We start from the raw sequence: 23,564 nt of genomic DNA, 5'->3' as shown, positions 1-23,564 counted from the left end.
GGCTATAGATGGAAGTGTTCCTAAGGTTTAATAGGTGACATCAGAGGTAATAAAACCACAGCAAAGAAAGTAGAACAGTTAATTACTAAGCAAATGGAAAATTAAATCAACTATCCCCAAAGTCAATCAAGGGATAGACAAAGACTAAAGAAGATGATACCTAATATATAAAGAATGGAGGAGGAAGAAAAAGAAGGAGAAAAAAATAACATTTAGATTTTGTTTGTAATAGCATACTAAGTGAGTTAAGTTAGACTCTTAGATTGTAAGGGAGTTAACCTTGAACCTTTGATAACCATGAATTTAAGGCCTACAATGGCAATAAGTACATACCTATTGATATTTACCCTAAATGTAAATGGTCTGAATGCACCAATCAAAAGACATAGAGTCACTGAATGGATAAAAAAACAAGACTCATCTAATGCTGCCTATAAGAGACTCACTTTAAATACAAAGACATACACAGACTAAAAAAAGTGAAGGGATAGAAAAAGATATTTCATGCAATTAATAGGGAGAAAATAGCAGGAGTTGCAGTACTTGTATCAGACAAAATAGACTTCAAAACAAAGAATGTCACAGTGACAAAGAAGGACATTACATAATGATAAAGGGGTCAATCAAACAAGAAGATATAACCATTATAAATATCTATGCACCCAACACAGGAGCACCTAAATATGTGAAACAAATACTAACAGAATTAAAAGGAGAAATAGAATGCAATGCATACATTTTAGGAGACTTCAACACTCCCCTGACTCCAAAGGAAAGATCAACCAGACAGAAAATAAGTAAGGACACAGAGGCACCAAACAACACACTAGAATAGATGGACCTAACAAACATCTACAGAACTCTACACTCAAAAGCAGCAGAATACATATTCTTCTCAAGTGCACATGGAACATTTTCAAGAATAGATCATATACTAGGCCACAAAAAGAGCCTTGGCAAATTCAAAAAGATTGAAATTTTACCAACTAGTTTCTATGAAATGAGAGATGAGAAACAAATTACGCAAAGAAAATGAAAAATCCCACAAGCATATATAGGCCTCACAACATGCTCCTAAATAACCAATGGATCAATCACCAAATAAAAAAAGAGATCAAGCAATATATGGAGACAAATGACAACAATAATTCAACACTGCAAAATCTATGGGACTCAGGGAAGGCCATGCTAAGAGGAAAGTATATTGCAATACAGGCCTACCTCAGGAAAGAAGAGCCTATACACACAATTAACAAAACTAGAAAAAGAAAAACTGATGAGGCCCAAAGTCAGTAGAAAGAGGGACATAATGAAGATTAGAGCAGTAATAAATAAAATCAAGAAGAATAAAACAATAGAAAAAATCAGTGAAAGCAAGAGCTGCATCTTCAAGAAAATAAACAAAATAGATAAACCCTGAGCCAGACTTATCAAGAAAAAGGAGAGTCTACACACATAAACAGAATCAGAAATGAGAAAGGAAAAATCACTATGGACACCACAGAAATACAAAGAATTATTAGAGAATAATATGAAAAATTATATGCTAACAAACTGGATACCCTAGAAGAAATGGACAACTTTCTATAAAAATACAACCTTTCAGGATGGACCCAGAAAGAAACAGAAAATCTAAACAGACCAATTACCAGCAACGAAATTGAATTGGTAATCAAAAGACTACCTAAAAACAAAACGCCTGGACCAGATGAACTCACTGCTGAATTTTATCAAACACTTAGTGAAGATCTAATTACCATCCTCCTTAAAGTTTTCCAAAGAGTAGAAGAAGAGGGAGTACTTCCAAACTAATTCTATGAGGCCAGCATCACTCTAATATCAAAACCAGGCAAAAACACCACAAAAAAGGAAAATTACAGACCAATATCCCTGATGAACATAGATGCAAAAATTCTCAACAAAATATTAGCAAACCAAATTCAAAAATATATCAAAAAGATCATCCATCACAAACAAGTAGGATTCATCCCAGGGATGCAAGGATGGTACAACATTTGAAAATCCATCAACATCATCCACTACATCAACCAAAAAAAAAGGACAAAAACCACATGATCATCTCCATAGATGCTGAAAAGGCATTTGACAAAATTCAACATCCATTCATGATAAAAACTCTCAACAAAATGGGTATAGAGGGCAAGTACCTCAACATAATAAAGGCCATATATGACAAACCCACAGTCAACATTATACTTAACAGCAAGTAGCTGAAAGTTTTCCTTTAAATTCGGGAACAAGACAAGGATGCCCACTCTCCCCACTTCTATTCAACATAGTACTGGAGGTCCTAGCCATGGCAATCAAACAACACAAAGAAATAAAAGGCATCCAGATTGGCAAGGAAGTAGTTAAAGTGTGCCTGTTTGCAGATGACATGATATTCTACATAAGAAACCCTAAAGAATCCACTCCAAAACTACTAGATCTAATATCTGAATTCAGCAAAGTGGCAGGATACAAAATTAATACACAGTAATCTGTTGCATTCCTATACACTAATGATGAACTAGCAGAAAGAGAAATCAGGAAAACAATTCCATTCACAATTACATCAAAAAGAATAAAATACCTAAGAATAAACCTAACCAAGGAAGTAAAAGACGTATACCCTGAAAACTACAAGACACTCATTAGAGAAATTAAAGAAGATACCAATAAATGGAAATACATCCCATGCTCATAGAAAGAATTAATTTTGTCAAAATAGCCATCCTGCCTGAAACAATCTACAGATTCAATGCAATTTCTATCAAAATACCAAGAGCATCCTTCAATGAACTTGAGCAAATGGTTCTAAAATTCATATGGAACCACAAAAGACTCCAAATAGCCAAAGCAATCCTGAGAAGGAAGAATAAAGCTGGGGGGGGGGGGTTATGCTCCCCAACTTCAAGCTCTACTACAAAGCCACAGTAATCAAGAGAATTTCGGACTGACACAAGAACAGACCCATAGACAAATGGAACAGACTAGAGAGCCCTGATATAAACCCAACCATATATGGTCAATTAATATATGATAAAGGAGCCTTGGACATATAATGGGGAAATGACTGCCTCTTCAACAACTGGTGTTGGCAAAACTGGACAGCTACATGCAAGAGAATGAAACTGGATTATTGTCTAACCCCATACACAAAAGTAAACTCAAAATGGATCAAAGACCTGAATGTAAGTCATAAAACCATAAAATTCTTTAAAGACGGCATAGGCAAAAATCTTCTCAATATAAACATGTGCAACTTCTTCCTGAACATATCTCCCCAAGCAAGGGAAACAAAAGCAACAATGAAAACATGGGACTACATCAAACTAAAAAGGTTTTATATGGCAAAGGATACCATCAACAGAACAAAAAGGCATCCTACAGTATGGAAGAATATATTTGCAAATGACATATCCAACAAGGTGTTAATATCCAAAATATATAAAGAACTCACACACCTCAACACCCAAAAAGCAAATAACCAGATTAAAAAATGGATGGAGGATATGAAGAGACAATTCTCCAATGAAGAAATTCAGATGGCCAACAGACACATGAAAAGATGCTCCACATCACTAATCATCAGGGAAATGCAAATTAAAACCACAATGAGATATCACTTCACACCAGTAAGGATGACCACCATCAAAAAGACTAAGAACAAAAAATGCTGGCAAGGATGCAGAGAAAGGGGAACCCTCCTACACTGCTGGTGGGAATGTAAGCTAGTTCAACCATTGTGGAAAGCAATATAGAGGTTCCTCAAAAAACTAAAAATAGAAATACCATTTGACCTGTGAATCCCACTCCTTGGAATTTACCCAAAGAATACAACTTCTCAGATTCAAAAAGACATATGCACCCCTATGTTTATCACAGCACTATTTACAATAGCCAAGATATGAAAGTAACCTAAGTGTCCATCAGTAGATGAATTGATAAAGAAGAGGTGGTACATATGCACAATAGAATAGTATTCAGCCATAAGAAAGAAACAAATCCTACCATTTGCAACAACATGCATGGAGCTGGAGGATATTATGCTCAGTGAAATAAGCTAGGTGGAGAAAGACAAGTGCCAAATGATTTCCCTCATTTGTGAAGTATAGCAATGAAGGAAAACTGAAGGACCAAAACTGCAGCAGACTCACAGCCTCCAAGAAGGTACTAGAGGTTACCAAAGGGGAGGGTTGTGAGAAGGTGGGTGGGGAGGGAAGGAGAAGGGGATTGAGGGGTATTCTGTTTAGTACACATGGTGTGATGGATCATGGGGAAGACAGTGTAGCACAGATAAGGCACATAGTGAATCTGTGGCATCTTACTACACTGATGGACGATGAGTGCAATGGGGTATTGAGTGGGGACTTGATAATATGGGTAAATGTAGTAACCACATTGTTTTTTCATGTGAAACCTTCATAAGAGTGTATATCAATAATACCTTAATAATAATAAATAAAAAGTCTACCCCATTCCTCTGGGAAAACCCAATTTTGGGTCTGTGAAATCAGGATTCATAGTAAAAGTTTATTCAGTTAAGAAATCTCAAGCCAACTTGAGACCACATAGTTTATTCCTTTCACACTTCCCTTTCTTGGCCTTGAAGGCAGGTGACATGACATAAAGATGAACAGAATGTGGGTCAGCTGGTCTAGCACTGCCTGGCACAAACAGCACAAAGCTAGAACCTTCCTAGTGTTCTATAGAACACACTGAACTCAGCTGCCTTGCAGCTTAAAAACAACAAGTATCATTACTCCTTCCAAGGTTGAAAAGGACTGACCTCAACTCAGTTTCACCTGAAATACCAGGCCGAGCTATGGCTACAGATTCCAAGGTCTTGCCATTTGCAGTCCCACCTAAAGGCATCTATATCCAGGAATGCTGAGGTCACCTGTACAATGAGAGTTTGTCTAAGACACAGGTGCTTGTGGTCTTGCCTGAATAAAAACTGTCACTTTCTTAGGACAAAGTTATTATATGCTTCAGCGACCCATCAAATTTAAAATCCCACCTGGCCAATTTACTAAAGCCTGAGGCCTAATGCCACCCACCCAGGGTGCATGAGTTAAGAGCCAGTAATAAAATTGTAAAAAGCAGCCATATGGCATGCTATAGAGTTACCACCTACAAAGTCAGAAAACCATGACTCTCACCTTTACTCATGCTTGCTAAACCACTCAAAGGCAACCTCTTGAATCATTTAGGGTCTTACTTTCACAAGCTCCCTCTATTTCCACAATTTTCTTTCTTCCCACCTTCTACTCTTTACATATTGTCAAGGTCTCCAGTCCAGGGTCAAGCTATTCGGGGGTTTGCAGATTTAATATGTAATAGTCTTCTCCCCCTATTGAAGTTCAGAATCAACTGAGAGCTGATCAAAAAGTCAGGTGGATGGTGATGTCCTCTTCAATACTCAGGAGACTGTAGGGGTAATAGCTTAAATATGTAACCACAACACATTCCTAACACTACACCCCACAGTCAGGCCATCTGTCACATATTAGGGAGAAAAGAAGAATACTGTATTTCATCTAATAAAAAATACCGGGCTTGTAAGACATGCCATTATTTTATGCACCACTAAGAAAGAAATGAACCCTGTCATTTAAACTAGAACTTACCATTTATCGTGAGATATATATTTATTCAGAAATGCTAAGGTATTTAAAAAATGTGTCTTAGAATTGAAGAAATAGGAAACAGTATCTCTACAAATAGGTGGATCCACGCAAAGTAAGTAAAGGGATGCAGCTAAGCTGTATAAGCCCTTTCATTTTCCTCTGTATGTTAGTGTGTGATTGGCTCCTCTGCCCGGAGCAGTGAGAGAGGTCAGAGAGGCCGGGCAGTGCTATCCTAATTCTTGAGTATTTGGGAATATTAAATAAGGGGAAAAGATATCCTGCACGCAACCAAAAATTAATGTTCTATTCAAAGAATTTGCAATAGTACAACAAATAATGCAAAAATAATCTTTAAAACCTTTAATGTGGGAAAAGCCTATCCTCCTACAAGTTCTAAAGAAAAAAATTCTAAGTGTAAAGTTAATATTTATTTCTAAGGATTCAAAATCATATTACTGTAATGGAAATTGGAATTTTAAGAGAATAATTAAAGCATAGTAAACATTTTGAAACTACATTTTGCAATTTTCAAACACTGAAACAGCACTGTATACAATCAATGGGAATAGGATCCATAACTTGACTTTACCAGAACAACACAATTTCATATTTGGCCTAATAAGTTTAATCTGTCTTGATGTTTATCTGAATGGTCTCATGGTAACTTTCCTTTTAAACCAGAGATATTATATCCTTAGTCTCCAAAGCAAGAACAGATTGCTCTTTTTCTGCTTTGTATTGACTAAAAGCATGCTTGCCTCACATCATGGATAAAGGGACATTCAGGAGCCTGGAAAAAATGACCACCAAAAGCAATTTAATAACTGAATGATGGAGCCAGAAGGACTCAGAGGTAGTATATACAGGCAACATCACATGGTCATTAACGGCATCATATTTGGGGTCAAAATACACGTGAGTTCCAATATTAATCTCACGACTTAATAAGTGGGCAAACTAACCTCAGTTCACTTCAGTTTCTTCTTCTCTACAAAGTAATAATTCCTCCCTCTTAGGTCATTGTATGAATTATGAGGCACTGTATGTAAACCACCAGCACAGTGCCTGACCCATAGAAAATGGTCAAAAAATAGAAATTCATATTTTTTACAATGGGAGAATACACAGTACAGGTACAGCTCCCACACAAGGTGACTATTGCTTTACCACTGTAGTAATGATGTTCAATAGGTTATTCAGGTCCTCTGCCTTCTGGACACAGAGTAGATATACATCTCTGTCCCCCTTCTGGTTGCTGGGATAGTTCTGCCCAATGAGCTGAAATTGAATTTATGCATGTCTCTTCCTGAACAGAGCACTTAAAATATTGATAGGAGACCCTCCAGATTTTTCTTGCCCTTTGTCACAATTAGCAACATTCCATATAATGGCCACTCCATGGGTTCCAGAGTAAGGACAACAGAAAGCAGAGCTCCTAGCCAACCCTCAAACAGCATGAAGTATGATGACATTTTAAGCCAATAGGATTTTGAGATTGTTTATACCATTGCATAATTTAGTCACACCTGGCAGATATACCTAGTTAGCCTCATCTCTAAAAATCACACAGTTTTATATATATTATCACAATTTCAACTTTTATATGTACCTCACCATCTTTCTATGGTTATAATCAAGCAGTTTGCAGGCAATATTACTGAAGTTCGTTCATTCAACAGCTATGTACCAGACACTGCACTAGAGTCCAGGCAAAGAACACTGAACAAATAGACATAGTTCTTTTCCTCATAGTTAACTATGAAGTTAGTTGGCTCACGGGGGCAGAAGGATATCATGGTTATTAACTAAAAAGATCTCCAATTTGGGCTTATTTAATTTCAGATTATGTAAAGATCTATCACCACCATCCTAATCATTACATTCACAGTGGATTAAAATCCTATCAATTTCCAAGGTAACTGACACTCTGAGCAATGGTATCACTCCTTAAAGCTTACACTTAACCTGGGAGAGGTAATCATTTTTGGTTAAGCCCTTAGTAGGGGTGGGTTTATTTAATAACACTTTTTTATACCTTGCAAAGCTGCTGAAGCTTAAAGATCTGTGGGAAAGATAAACTCAGCAGAATCTTGAGGTGGACTAAGGTTAGGCTATAAAAACAACCTAAATAGAGAATTCCCTGAAGCATGGAGGGGTTTGTGGTGGGGACGGGTACAGTAGAAATAATGGGTACATATAGTGAATAAGGAGTGGTGAGAGGCAGGGAAGGGCATTGGAATACACAATGGGTGAAAAATCAATTAGCCTTGTGTTCTGACTTTACTGCTTATTTGTGACACAACCTGAAAAAGTCACTTAAGTTTTCTTAGCCTTAGATTCCTGATCTAGAAAGTATGAAAATAGCACATTTTTAATTCTAAGAATTGCAGTAAAGTCCAGAAGTGAAAGCATTTTGAAAACCCAAAAGTGCTATTCAAAGGAACAATGTTAATAAGGTAAATAATGTTCTAGTTTCTATGTAAACTAGCATGGATTCAAGGGTGCCCCTAGAATGCTGTCACTCTCATTCACCTGCATTCCAACATCCTCCTTCGGCAGGAGAAAAAGGAATTAAGCTACAGCTGACAACAAAATTCAGAATAACTTTAGAAACGCCTATGAGAATGACACCCAGCTAGACCATCATCTGACATGGGTTTTGGGCAGAAAAAACATTTGAGAATTACTGGATTAGCTGACTTCTCAGTGACCCTTTCATAGTTTTTATTCAGTAATTCTCTGATCTGTATGTTCCTCAAACATCAGTTTAGGAAATCATACCCTTAGAGTAAGGATGGACAGGTGTCAGGATGGACAAGAGCAGCTGTATTATTGGAAGAATAAACTAAGGAAGAAAACTAATTCACTTAAGACAAAAGAAGGGTTTGCACTTTCTTCCCTGCAAACCATAAGTAAACAACAACCACCTCTCATTATATACTAATCCTTCACACGTTTATTCTACAACTTTCAGAATCAAACTAATTATGACTTAGGAAAAGTAATGAATCATCAAAGCAAAGATTTGAGACCCAGTAACACTTAATTTTAACGAACACTTCTCCCAGAACTTTAAGCCAACCCTTCTGTTTAGTCTGAGATATTCTGATTTGAGCCGCATGTGTTATTTTCACACTGATAGACAATGACTAAGTTGACGCCACATCTTATTGAAGTATCATTCCCTCAGTGACTGAATCTCCCAAACCAGAAAACAGAAGCAATTGCTTAATTAAGGTTTTAACTCAATTGATAGGATACTTTAATCAAAACATGTTTTGCCTGAGAAATAAGCTTTTCTGACATCTTCAATTAATTTTATTAAATTCTGACCTAGAAATGGGCAAATCTTCACATCCAACATTTATGTTTCTGTGGTATCTCCATTCTTTTCTCTCTTAAGGTGTCACACACACTGGATCAGACAAAAAAAAAATCTCCTTATTGTTCAGGACCTTGGTTTTCCTTATGGAAAAGTTTTCCCTAGTAGGTACACTGCCTTTCATACTAAGAAATGGATTTGTTTATGAACCTGGAGAACTTACTAAATATTGTTCAAACATATCAAAGAATAAAGGAGGAAATGTTCTAGAGTAAGAAAGTGTTTTGTTTGCTTGCTTTTGTTTTTAATGAAAAGAATATTTCCAAAGTAGCAAGATAAAATATACTTAAAAGACAGAATATTGTGAATTAGAGTAAAATAACCTGAAATACAGTATGAGAGCTTGTGACATCCCCCACAGCCATAAGGGCTATTGGTTGGAACATTCCTAAAATAAAGTTCCATATTGATTGAAAATATTTTCTGGCTATGTGCTCCACAACACCAAGAACTATATTGAACTAATCCATCTTGCATACCCAGCACAGAGCACACTGCCTGGCACGGAATAGGAATGAATCCTCAGAACAGAACCATTAGAGGGTATCTCAGTGTGCAACATTCATGCTTCAGAAGTTAACACTTATTTTTTTCATGTGCTTAAAATACATTTAATATTTACTGAACATCCTACGTAACTGTTCTAATAGCATAACTGTGTTTGGAATTTATACATATGTCTATCAGTACAAGTAGTTTGCACTGTAATTTAGATTTTTCTTCAAAAGGACACATACTTTAGGCCCTAAGAATCTTAAATGCTATATGTTGCTTTTTGAAAAAGAATGAACCAGGTATTTATGTAATTAAGAACAGGTTCTACAGTTGACCTTGGCCGGGAAGGGTCACTTGGCCACAGCATGTAAAAGACCAAGGAGTGAGTGCTCTCAACAGGCAACAATAAACATTTTCCCTTCCATAGAAAATCTATTCATATCATTTGGAGTCAAAAGTTAAATTATGGGCTGGAACGCTACATGCAGTACAGAAAAGTTTTAAGAGGGAAGCAGTGAGATTACTGCCTGTGTCAGACACTGTTGGCTGGCTGACCCAACCGCCAACCTCATTTAGTGTCTTTCTTGATGCCTTACACAGAAAAAGCTGGAAAACCTAATTACACCGTTTTCCAACATAATTTGTGGCCAGGGCAGGCATATGAACAAGTCTGGCTGGTTAGACATAAATGACAATATAATTTGTGATTTTGAGCAAGATTGTACATTCTTAATACATACACCAAATATAGCTTACCCTGCTGGTCCTGCATATTCCTACCTCCTGAGTAAATGATGTGATGACTGGAGGTGGAGCAGCAATACTGCAACATGACAGAAAAGACAGAGATGCTGGCTCGGACAACACTGAGTCAAGGAAGCAATACCAAAGTTGCCCATTTCCATAGTCCTTATATGTGAAAATAAAAAAACAGAAAATCACTGTTTAAGCCATTGTTAGTTGCTTTATGTGTCATTTGCAGCCAAAAAAAAAGCATTTCTAACTGATAATGCTCTCCCCTTTCTCACACATGTGCATTTCAAAGTTTAGTCTTAAGGCGGAGCTCTTGTGTTACGGAGGGTCTTACCTTGGTCATAAGAACGGCCATATGAGCTCAGGATTTTTATCTTGAGTTGTATATATAGTGGTCACTTCCGCTAGGTCACTCTTCTTCCTAAAGGACCTCTCTTATATATTCCATCACACTGTATTTTTAATGATTTGTTGACATTTGTGCAGACCATTATCAGTGGGGAAATCTTCAAGGTCCCCATCCTATTTCCTTAGTATCCTAGGTATTTCGTATAGTGTTTGCCCATGAAAGTTTCCAATGAATGACACTTGAATACATACATACATACATACATACATACATAATTGGACCTTTCTCTGAACTGAATGGCTGGCTTAGGGATGATGACCCAATTAGTATATCCTCACTTTCAGGTATGAAAAACAGATCGGAATTTTCAGGAAGGAAATAATCAACGTAAGACCAAAATGAATAACAGATGTAATAATAAGAATGTACAATATAAACCTTTGCCCACACCTCTAGAACTAATTTATAGGTGGAAAGGCAAACCTAGTTGAAATGCTTTTCTTCTTCTGAACTCCTTTAGTGTCTGTGGTCTGCCCCATTTATTTAGATTGGAGTCACAAGTCCAGACTGACAGCAGTGATTCTGCTACGGCTTATCTGTATAGGTTAGATTCTCCAAGCAGTGGTTGTGCCAAGAGGCTTTAACTCTCTTTAACACTCACAACCTTCAGCAGATCCTATTATCCCCACCCCTTCAAAAAAAAGCTACTTAAAAAAGACCTGAAACTAAAAACAGTTTGCTCATTATAAAAATGCAGAATTGAGACAAGACCACTAGGAAGGTCTTCCAACCATTTACTCTTGCCTTCATCACATGCCCATTGAGCTCAACACCATGTCAGGCAGTTTTAGGCACTTGAGACAGATAAGAGATAGCACTAACACCCACTCTCCTCATGAAGTGGGTAAAGCAGGTCAACAATTAATGAATCAGATTAACAATTCTGAACTCCTCCTATACAGAAATTTGGGAACACATGCCACATCCAGAACTCAGGTTACACAACTATAAAAACAGATGTCAATATGGTCTTTTAATCTTTAAAGATTCATTCACTCACAAAAGTCTGACCAAGTCTTCTCCTCACACACACACATCATTTCCTTAAGGCCCAGGGTATAAAAGCAAACATTAAGCCATAGTGCCTGCCCTCATGAAATTCCCAGTCTAATGGGAAAGACAGATAAAAAAGAATTTCAATTTCTTGTGATAAGCATTTTTGAAGAATCTGCTAATTTTATTAATACTTATTTTCATTATCATTTATTTAATGATTGAAAATTTAAATATTCCAAAGAAAATATTTGAGGGCCATAGGCATTATAATATTTGATTATTCAAGTTTAGAACCAACCTTAATTCAGCTGTTAATTATACAATATGCAGTACAAAAACAAATAATAGTAAATATACACGGGCTATTCTTTTTCCTTTATGAGAATCAGAAAAAAAATGCAAAAGGATTCAAAATACTGATCAGAACATTCCTATACCTAATAAGTGAGGCTCCATAAAACAACACAAAAACAAAATGATTCTGCTCTCACCATTGATCCTGCATATCTTCCCTATGGGACTTGTTCTTCTCTATCCGCTTGGATATAATCCCAGGCTGGTGTCTTGATTTTCAGATTATTCCCCCATAAAAATTCCTTTTTTAAATTTAATATGAAACAAACAAACCCAGACTCGGGTGGAGTTAGGTCCAATGAAGAGTAATAATCAAAATGCCAAAGTCCTTCTGAGTTACAGCTTCTTCCTGCCCCCATCTGAGAAGAGCAGCAGGAGGGGGCCCGCAGTGGGACCTGGCAGGATCTTCTCTCTACTCAGCCAGCAGCTTTTCTTCCTCTTCCTCCTCCTTCACCTCAAGCAGGAGATGGAGCTTTTGATCTCTCAGAGTTGAAGAGGTCACAGGTAGAAGGTATGAAGGAATTAGAAAAGTCCTATTTGATCATTACTGATCTGGCACTGCTTTGTCTGGGTTTAGCAGGTGTTCAAAGCTGAATTTCCTAATCCCGATTTAATCAGTTCTTTGAAGACCCTCGAGTCTGAGGACTCTCATTGCAGAATCTGACCTGATTCTGGAGAGGATTTTGTGACTGGGCACTTATTACCCTGCCTGAGGCCCCCGGTGATCTGCACTTCACCTTTAGGCTTTTCCTAGACCCTTCCGGAATGATGAATTACAAAAAGGCACCCTCCCACCTTGTGGATGCAGCCCTGCACCTAAATGCTGGGCAAACTTCTCCTTCACACGCTTCTGCTCGGCACCTCGGGGCAGAGTGCAAACTGCGCAGTCACGTCACTGCAGCCCTGGGCCCTCGGCAGACTGTCTGCTGGGGACCCAAAGTCCCTCCACCCAGTCCTTCTGGTTAGCGCCTCAGAAAATTCATCTCCTGCTCTTCACTCACTCTCCCCGCATACAGTGCATAGAACACCAACCTCTTTCACCTGTCATACGTGAGGGCGCAGTTATCCACCAAGTCCAGCCTTCTTTTCTGCCAGCCCTCTGGGAGACAGATCTACACATGACCTCTTGCATTTTATATTTTTCGGTGAATTAAAAGACAGTCTATTACATCACCCCAACGCCGGGGGAACTAGCAGCAGTCTCCCCACCCTAGTAGCAGCACCCCTCATGAGACATGAAGTGAGACGAAAGCACATACCCTCCCATCCTCTGCTGGCATATTTAGAGCATACCAAACCCTCTCTAAGCTCTAATTTCCCACCTTTCTCAGCTGGTTGAACTCTGACTCTTATGCATGCGGTTTTAAGATGCTCCACTCAAATCCAGCCCAGGGAGGAGGGCAACTCTTGCCTGGTAGCTTCAGTCAAACTTAAGACTAAAATATTTTTATCTTGTGTAATGGTATTTAGAATCAGAATTTACAGATGATCCAAGGGAAAACATATTTTAAAAGAAGTTGAAAATAAATATGGGACATTTATAAGCAAATTAATATAAATTTTAATATTTTAAAATGTATACTACATATTTACAGACACTTCTGTATTAGGACTGTAGAACTGATCCTTTCTATCCTAGAAGTAGAGTTACACGGAGTAATTTAACAGTCACATGACAGGTAGAATAAGGGAAGGCTGAGGCAAGAGATACCATCCAAATGATAAGAGGGTACAAGTGGCCATTTATTTAATTTAATGCCCAAACCTAACACTTTTGAAAAATAAAGTGGGCACTATGAATACACTCAGGTAACATATGTAAACCAAAACTGTCCCAGACAAACTGAACACCTGGTCAATCACCCTGTGTATGATCAAAATATTGCACAGTGCTGACTGGTCTTAGAAACTAGTAATTAACTGGATTTCTGGATATAGCTGATGGAGATTTACTCCAAACGGAAGGCTAGTGAGAATAAACTCTGGTATGGGGACATAGAAGGCATTTATTTGTAATTAATGATGATAGCATATCAACTCTCAATGTTATTTCTAAATAAAGGACGGTATGCTTTATGGGTCATATTAAAATGGCATTAGAGCAGAAGTCAAGTCATTCATAGAAAAGGGTTCTAAGAAGAAATTTCATGATTAATCATTCAAATAAATATACACAGATCAGTAAAAATTAATCAAACTAAAATATGAAGCAGAAAACATACTCTGATGTTCAAACACATGTGTTTGACTTGAAAAGTTTTGTTAAAGACCAACACGCTACATCAGAGATACTTAAAAAGGACTAGAATTGGTTAGAAATGGAGCCCAGAATTCTTGGGGGAGGCAGGGGAGAAAGAGAGATGTCATTTCCTAATCGAAATGCCACTTAACAAGAGATTGTTATTTCGTCCTACCCCTAAGGCTTTTTTTAAACAAAACTTGAAAACATGTATGTGCACACACACACACACACACACACACACACCAACAAATAAGCATTTTAAGTTAAAGCCTTTTTCTCAGTCATGGATGAATTTAAGTTAACTTAAAAAGGAGAATGAAAGTACAAGACTGTCTTCAATGAAATAATACACATGGCTCAACAATTAACATACCATTGCTTCACTATAAACTAGAGACTAATAGTCATAATCAATCCTGGCATACTGCTTACAAGATACTTATAAATCCTCAAAATAACTCTGAGGGATGAGGAATTATTATTCCCATTTTATAAATGATTAAACCAAGATACAGTGAGGTTAAGAAATTTGTCCAAGGTCACACAGCTCCAAAATGATAGCAGTTAAGGAATCAAATTCATGTAATTTGCTTCCACCAGGCTGAAAAGCCCTTACAATCATCATTTCTTTGCATGTCCGTGACAGGGGAAAAAGGGAAAGTGTCCCATAAGGCTAGCTTTGGTAACAGATTGATAATTTGCTTCAGTATTTCAGGCTCTAATCATCACCACCTCAGTGCATTAAATGATCTAGATACAGGCTATGGCACTGCAGTTCAGCCTGTACATCAGTGATTGCTTTTAGGAAAACACAGCTGTTTTTCTTTTTTTAATGAGATAAAAACATAGATCTCTTCTACTTCTCCCAATGTCACCTGATTCCAATAAAGTCTTCGAAAGGCAAGCAGATATCTTCTGTAGCATTTTGAAAGAAACCAAAAGCTGTCAACATGGCTTCACGCCTGTGGTGCAGTTTATAGATCTTTATCTTCTCCATTGTTGTGTCACTGCTCCTTGATGTACCCTTGTCTATGGGACAGCCATTGCAAAAAGGCTTAGTGAAGTTCAATGTGTTTGTGTGCAGTGCATGTTAGATAATAGTCATGAGGTACAAAGAAAGAGTGATTTTGCTTTTATCTGGGCACTGTTATTGCATTCCAGGAACAATGGTGTTGGAAGGGGAACTTTGATAATTTTTAGAGTTTCACCATTTAATAACATTTTAATTTTCAACACATTCTGGTTTTAGTGACATTCACAATGGAATATATAAGTGCACATGGCTTCTAAGTATTGTTGGCTCTCTAAAAGAGTCGGTGATAAAATTACTTCTGTAGTTTAAATGTTCTGGCTAGATTACAAAAGGCAGTTGTTAAACAGCCTAGCATTAAATATTAAAGAATGAATGTAGCATTAAAACGTTAAGTTTAATTGTCTCTGGCTACATATAACTTAGCCCTTGGTTAAAAGAAAGTTAGTATATCAAAGTGGAAAAATTAAATGACAGTGAAATGTTGATTCTGAAATTAAACACATTTCTAAACAGAAAAAAAAATACCCAGAATTTACCTATAGGATTTTATCTGTAGCTCAGAGCCTATTAAAGCTATTTCCATGTGCTTTTTTCTCTTTTGTGCCTACGTCACCGATTTAAGGTTTTTTGTTTATTTAATTTTAAGAAGAAAGAAGAGGTTCTGGAGAGAATGTTCGCTGTGTCTGCTAATTACAAGTAGGACTATAAGACCAAGGTGGGGGTGGAAGGGGGTTGCTGCAAGGAGGCGGTGTGCTAGCATATGAGCATAAGAAGGAAGATAATTCAGCGCTCCCCTCTAATCTTATTCCACCCGAGAAATTTGGGAGAATGCGAACAAGCAGTAGCCCAGCATTCTTGAAGGGGTGTGACTTCCCTCCAGGGGCTGTCCAATCGAATTCCTTCAGAGGGAGCAATCCCGAGAAGATTGATGAGGGTTGCTAGGAAACAGGAGCGTCTCCCTCCAGCGTGACCCAGAGATTGTTCTGCCCAAGCCCTCTCCAGGGGCTCACAATGTGCAGTTGAGCGGCGAGTGGGGCAGAGCTGCACACCGGCCTCCAGGCTCACTCCTTCCCTCCAGCTTGAGCTCTCCCCTTCTCCAGCCAGCGGTCAGGCCGCTGCACGGAGATCGCAGGAGAGTTCTCCCAGGGCTGACTGTGAGCCCCTGCTCTCCCGCACGCAAGAGCTCTAGCAAAGCGTCCAAGTTGGAGCCGCGGATCTCCCTGCTGCCCCACGCCCCTTCACCCCACCCCTCTGAAATCCACCAACCTTTGCATGCACTGCCTAATTATCTCAGAGTGAGGCAAAGCAGCCAGCAAAACCGCCCTGGCTTTCCGTTTAATAATCCTCTCGTCTAGGTACCCTGGCTCACTGAAGACTCTGCAGATACACCCCTATATACGGAGGGAGGAAGGGGGAGGGCGAAAGGGAAAAGGCGAACGAGAGACGCAGGAAAGGAGAAAGAGAAAAGGAGAAGGAGAGAATGCCAGAAGGTCCGTGCCTCTGCTGAGAGTCCCAGTTAGATGCGACGGTTTCAGCCTGGCCAAGGTGAAGGAAAGTTGCTTCGGTGCCCGGGAAGCGGGTCTGCACAGAAAATAAGAGGGACTCAGAGGGAACTGCTCCCCTCCCCTCCGCCGAAGGCCACTGGGTCCCCCCTTCTCCCAACCTCCTCCCTCATTCTCCTCCCAGCCTCCCCTTTCCCACTCCCCACTGACTCGGAGGCCTGGATGCTCTGCCACCGGGCAGTGGTCCAGCGTGCAGCAGGGATGGGGCGGGGGTAGAGGGCACTGTGACAGGAAGCGGCGCGCACAAGTTGGCCATTTCGGGGGCAAAATAAGTTCTCCCTCGGATTTGGAAAGGACAAAGCCAGCAAGCCACCTCTTTTGTGTCGGATGAGGAGGACCAACAATGAGCCAGAGCCCGGGTGCCGGCTCAGCCACAGCGGCTGCCACCACAGTCAGCTCCAGTCCCTGCCAGGAGTTGGTGCGAGGTAAGGGGCCCAGAGGGGGACATGTCCCTCCGGGGGGCGCCTACGGCTCGGGTGCCGCGTGGAGCAGGTGCAGCCGGGAAAGTTGAGGCAGAACGCGGAGCAGTTCTGCGGGGGTAGGGAGGGTGGGGGGCAGAGGCGCGGTGGGTGTGCGTGGATTAGAGTTTGTATGTGCGCTCACGTCTGAATCTCCGGGAGAGCGGCCGATTTCAGGGCACAGATGTGCGGCCAGGGTGCGAGATATGGAGGGACTAACTAGTGCTCGCAGACCCCCAGAGAGAACAGTCTCGTGAACCAACCACCTCCATGCCTCTCTAGGCTCAGGATTCGCTTCTATCCCGGGGCTCCTTAGGCTTTGTGCACAGGAGCCCTAGCGATGACTGGCTGCCTAACTAGCAGTGGCATGTGGGCGTGGAGGTTGCCAGACGAGGTGGGCACCTGGTCCGTGCTGCAGCTGGATACGCTCTGCAGCCAGAGGCGGCCAAAGGTCCGCTTTCCTACAAGTACTCTTGGAAAGGAGCCCTAATTCGACGCCTTTTGCTCCTTTTGGCTTGAGCGAAAAGCCAGACTGAGAGAGTATCTCTTCATCGACCCTGTTCCATTCTCTTATCTGACAGTGAGGTAACTCAGAGAGGGCGGGAGATTCGCGATCCAGAAATAGACTAGGCAATATATCCAATAAGCTTGTTTCTTAAGGACTTCATTTAAATTTCCTTCTAGTTCCTTCCCTAGTTCCCTAGTTCTTAGAAGATATTCTCTAAGGTACAACACTTTCAGGCAGATACCTTGGGGAGATATGCCCTTGCCTTTTAAGAATTTTAAAGCATGGCAAATTTTGATAGCAAATCATGAAACCTTACACATCTAATGATCCGCGGTCAAGTGCTTAGCTCATTTGCTGATAAAATATTTGTTATTTGAATAGTGACATATTTGAGATATATATACTGATACTTAAAAATTGGTAAATGCAAAGTTGAGGTTAAATATGATTTGAGTTAAGGATTTCAGCTCATTCTTTGAGTTTCTCTGCTTAAATTTATTTGGGCCACCAACTCTTAGAACTCTTCAGTAGAGCTATATTATGCTTCCTTGAGAAAAAAGCATTGGTTTGGAGAGAAACAATCATTTACCTAAATCTAAGTCAGCTTTGGTTTATCTAATCACATATTTTAAAGCTTCTACCTGAGGGGGACATGAACTCAAATTGTGTAAGTATATTTTATTATAGGCATGACTAAAAACGCCTAGATTCCTATTACATTAAACTCCCGTGAATTACCAAAGATGCTTAGGACACTCTATTTATTAGTTAATGATTCTGTAGTGCTACACACCTTTTTTTCTCCAAAAAGCACAATAGATTTTGAATAGATTTTGGAAGCTATTACACACCACACCTTAATGAAGTGATATATATTTTTCCTCTCATAATGGCAGTGTCTATCTTTACAAGGATTTCTCACACCTGTAGGTTTTAGCTGTCCTTCCTTTCAGGTTCTGATCACACAGCAGGAGAACCTGGGTATGCTAATAGACATGCCCTGAGGCTGTCTTGATTTATGTTTGGAGTAAAACAGGTGCTCAGGATGGAAAATGAGAAGTCTTGAAACTTGTATTTTCACAAATAAAACAATGAAAATTCCAGAATATCTATATTCATTGGGCTCAAAAGGACAAATGGTAAGAATATCTTTTAGAATTCTTAAGTTCTCTCACCCCCCCAAAAAAAATCTAGGTATAAAACCTCTTTACGATAAATTAGATACCTACCAGTGAAATCTAAAACCTAAATCTTAGAAAATTATAGCAACACAAGAAATAGGTTAAATTTGGGTACTTGGAGGAGAGAGGTACCTCTCTATTTAAATTGAATGGTATTTTTCACACTTTAGGAATATGTAATCACCAAGTAGAGAATTGTATGGAAAGCCACATAAACAGAAAATAGTATAAATAATTGAAACATATCCTATGACCCACTTATTTGTGTTTGATGGTGTTTTTTTAAAAGTTGTGGTGTATACATGGAAAAATATGAGTGTAAATCAGATGATTTACCCCACAATTACTAAACATTAAAATGATAAGTTCATCTCTGATTTTATGTCACTGAAAATAAAATGGGCAAGTTGAACAAATGTAAAGGCAGCAGAAAATTGAATGGTATTTATTTTGAATTAAATTTAATATTTTTACTATTGAAAGAACTAGGATAATTATCAAAAGGTTACCCGCCTCACTTCTCTACTTCATGACAGGTGATCACCAGAATCACACAAGATTGAGGATGGTCTTATTTTTTGTAATTTCCCTGGGTACCTTTTCCTCTTTCGTAGTTCATGTCAAACTCTTTTTCAAATTAAACCATTTTCTCTTTCTCTTCCATGACTCTAATAGATATCAGTCACAAGCAGCACATGATTTTTTTCCCAGGAACCTAGCTACCTCCTGCCAAAATATAGCCCATTGGCATGGAGATGAAATGTTTCAATCTGTTGTCCTCCCCTCAACATCATCCCAAGATATCATTAAACAAAGGAAATGAAAATTAATACCTAATTTCCATGGAAAACTAGGAGGACAGGATATACTTATGCACAATGGAATAAGGCCAGAGTTCCAGGATGAGAATCAGTTTCTCCAGGGGTTACTCCCCAAAAAAGGAGTAGTGTTTATCCATAGTTGTCTTGTTTTGCTATTTTACACTGAGTCTATTGTGCATTTTCATCTCTTGTTCTGCTAAATGCATCCAATTCTGCATCAGATGAATTTGTTGAAATTGCTCCCAAGAAGCAGCATAAAATTGTAGAAGATTATCCACCAAGACTGAACACATAAAATGAGTACAATCATAGTAATCACAGAGACACTAAAAACTATTAGGTCATCCCCCTCCTTCTACTTCTAATGTAGGTTTGGTCCCCATAGCATACTGTGTTTTGGAGTATTTCGGTCCAGTCTTATTTTAAATGGCTCAAGTAATGGCTTCTTCTAGAGCCTTTGAAAGACTATTTCACAGTCTAATAGATCTCCCTATTAAGAACTTTGTTGTGATATTCAGCCTAATTTTCCCCTGGTTCTATTTTATCCTGTTAACTTACCCCCTGTTATAATCCCCCTGGACCAGTCCATTCTCTTACCTGATTTAGAGTCCTCATCGAACATTTATACAGGACTTACAGAATACAAAAGCTTTATACAGTTTTAGGAGATAAGACAAAGGTGACAATTCTGTATCTGGACAGCTTTCCTAAATACTTAAGACACGTCTTTCAGGTCATTTATGTATGTATATGATTATATATCCCTAATAATTTATTTTACTAATGGAAGTGTGAGGAAATTTTCCATCTCTGACATCAATGACCTATATGAATATTAAGATGATCCCCTGTAAGTAATGTTCTATGTGAATGCACATTTATGAGACATTTTCACTGCAAATTTGATGTCAGCAGAATCCTGTCAACACCCACACTACAAAGGAATTCTGTGACATGCTGGTCTGATGCTCGATTGAGCCCCAGAAGCTGTTGTCATGTAAATTCCACTTTTGAAATGAAAATGATTTCCATAATTAATAAAATGTGTCGGGAATACCACAGCATATGTAGTTTAGATGTGTACATTAACACCATATAGGGAATCCTGTTAAAATACAGTAGCCCCTTTCATACTAAAGCAATCTGAAAAGCCAGTAGAATTAAGGTTGAATTCATCGCTATACTCTGAAAAGCAAGCTCAAATCATGCATATAACAGTATGGAATATATTGAGATTTGCATGGAGGTACCATATGTGAAGGTTACTTTAAAAATAGAAAAGCCTGAAATAACTAAAAGAGAGAAACAGGTTTTCACTTTGTTCACTTAAAATCTGGTTCCAAGATATCTTGGTAGACTCACCATCCCACTCAATTGTTTCACCAAATCCAAGGCACTGAAATGCAATCTCTGCTAGACAGTAGAGGAGTAACTGATAGAAATCAGGAAGTAAGTTCCTAGGGTTACACTTGGCAAGTCCAGAAAATACAGGAGTAAGAGTAAAGTGAATCAGCAGCTAAAAACATAATTTAATGCTGTCCTCTTTACTGCTTGGTGGGCATTAATTAGATTGTACCCAGTAACATTCATGCAGATTAAGTCTAAGTAATAGTAAGGAGAAGTGGCATTCCAAACCTGAATATATCTTTCAGGGAATAAAATTAGACTGTGCAGAATAAATAACTTTAAAATCCATATTCTCCCTCCTGAAGCCCCAAAGTGTTTTTACAGTGCCATTTATCACATGGTGAGTACCCTTAAAATGATTTTCCTTAGAAACAAAGGGGAAATCAATTTTCTTGGTATAGGAAAAGTAGGCCATTAATAGACTTGTAACTTCTCCCTGGGAAAACGGCATTCTAAGAAGTCTGTGTCTACACAGAATATAATATTTCTTCACCAAATGATAATCTTTTTATGGAATGGAAATTGTACACAGTACTTTAAGAACTGGACAAAGAAATAAAACATTCAGATATAATTTCTATAAGCATAGACTAGAACATCATGCTTGAAAATAAAACTATATATAGAGATGAAATCTCTGCAGAAAGTCCCAGGTAGCTCTCATTTTTAATTCCTCATCAGAATTTACTTCACTGTTATTTCCTGTGCACCACTACACACACACAGACACACACACACACACATTTGAGTAAATTCAGTTGAGTGAGTATAGGTATGCACCAGACAAGTAGAAAATTTTAAAACCATCCTATATTCATAGTTTAAAAAAAATTACAATCTATATATGTGACAACAGAGTAGTAAAAGCATAACAGTTTGAAGAGACTCCTCTAAAAAAAAGGGTTACCATCACAAGGAAGAAGTATCTAATGAGGGAAGCAACTAGTCAATAAATATTTATCAAGCACCTATTATAATCAAAATAAGATTCAGGACATGCAATGGGAAGACACAGAAATGTTAAACGTATACATGTATGAAGTTAAAGATATTCCAAAAATCAAACTTGAAACTCTAGAGAAGAGGTTCCCAGAATTATCAACCAAAAAAAAGTCTGTTCCTTCATTTAAAAGATGTATTTAGATTTAAAATTTCAAATACAGATATTCTGACACTCTCTAAGGACACTGTGCTAGATGTTGTGAAGTGACAACACTAATGATATGTCTTAATAATTGATAATAATTATTGAGCAATAACCATGTGTTGAGAAGTCTGCTAAAACATGACATAGATTATTGGACTGAGTAACTCACAAGAATCCTATGATGTAGGTACTATGGTCCCTATTGTACAGGAGAGGGAAGGGAGGCCCAAAGTGATAAAGGTAATTTCCCCCAGTTCAGGTAGCTAACAGGCAAGAGCTAGAATTCAAAACTTACTCTTACATCAAGTCCTGCGGTGCTTATGGCTAAGCTACATTGCCTCCCAATTTATTTTCACGCTGGGCTTCAATTCATTCAACTATTCGTTTAAATACTATCTGAGCTCCAAGTAGAGGGACCTCCCTTGGTTAAGAAGCAGTTCTACAATGGAATACAGAATAGAGTTCCCCAGGCTCGGCTTTTCCCCACCCCCACATAGACAGTGTCTGCTGAGGGGCAAAGAAATGCAAATGAAAGAAATAAACCAGAAAAGTATCTACACTTAACTACAACTAAGGGGAAAAAGGAGAATTAGGAAAGTCTTATGAAGTTGGTAGCTTTATTAACAAGCTGAGAAATAACACTGAGTGTGAAAATGTGATCTCAATTTATTTCCTGGAGCCTAATTTCAATGAACATCCCAATCTTACAACTAAATCCAGTGGCAAGAATACAGTCTCACAGCTAGACAGCACAGAGGTGAACAGCAATTCCATTTCGTATGCCTACAATGCTGATGTTTCTCTCCTCTTTACAACCTATTTTCCCACCAGGAAAATTAGCTGGTAAAAATGTTTTCTAGACTATTAAACTTTTTAAATTTCTTTACCCTGCTAAAGTAGTCATTCATCTTTATGTAGGAAGCTTTTTACACATTTAGGCATTTATTCATAACATACACAAGTTGAAATGGATGGGGTCAAGGGATTCAACTTTTAAACACACTAAGAACAAGAGAAGCAAATAACCGGCTGGTAATTCCAAAGACTCAGTCTCTAGAAAAACCCATGAGCAATTCTCTGACCTGATTGCTTTGCTACAGGTAGGAAACCTGCTGTCTTGCTTGCCTAAATTTATATTTCATTTCAGACAACCAAAGAGCTGAAATATGAGTCTTTACTTGAA

The 23,564-nt window shown here is 38.5% G+C and overlaps 1 protein-coding gene across 2 annotated transcripts in view; it reads left to right on the top strand.

Annotated features, from left to right (window-relative positions):
* The first annotated feature begins 16,308 nt into the window (after positions 1 to 16,308).
* The window catches only part of GRM3 (glutamate metabotropic receptor 3), a 217,911-nt gene continuing 210,655 nt past the window's right edge, over positions 16,309 to 23,564 (top strand). For both annotated transcript variants that reach the window (XM_073238900.1, XM_017669587.3), the window contains exon 1: positions 16,309 to 17,284. The gene's annotated coding sequence lies outside the window, so the exon portion shown is untranslated. The remainder of the gene's footprint in view (positions 17,285 to 23,564) is intronic.

This window comes from Manis javanica, chromosome 6 (assembly GCF_040802235.1).
Source record: "Manis javanica isolate MJ-LG chromosome 6, MJ_LKY, whole genome shotgun sequence".
Taxonomy (NCBI): Eukaryota; Metazoa; Chordata; class Mammalia; order Pholidota; family Manidae; genus Manis; species Manis javanica.
This window is presented reverse-complemented; position numbering and strand designations above follow the sequence as displayed.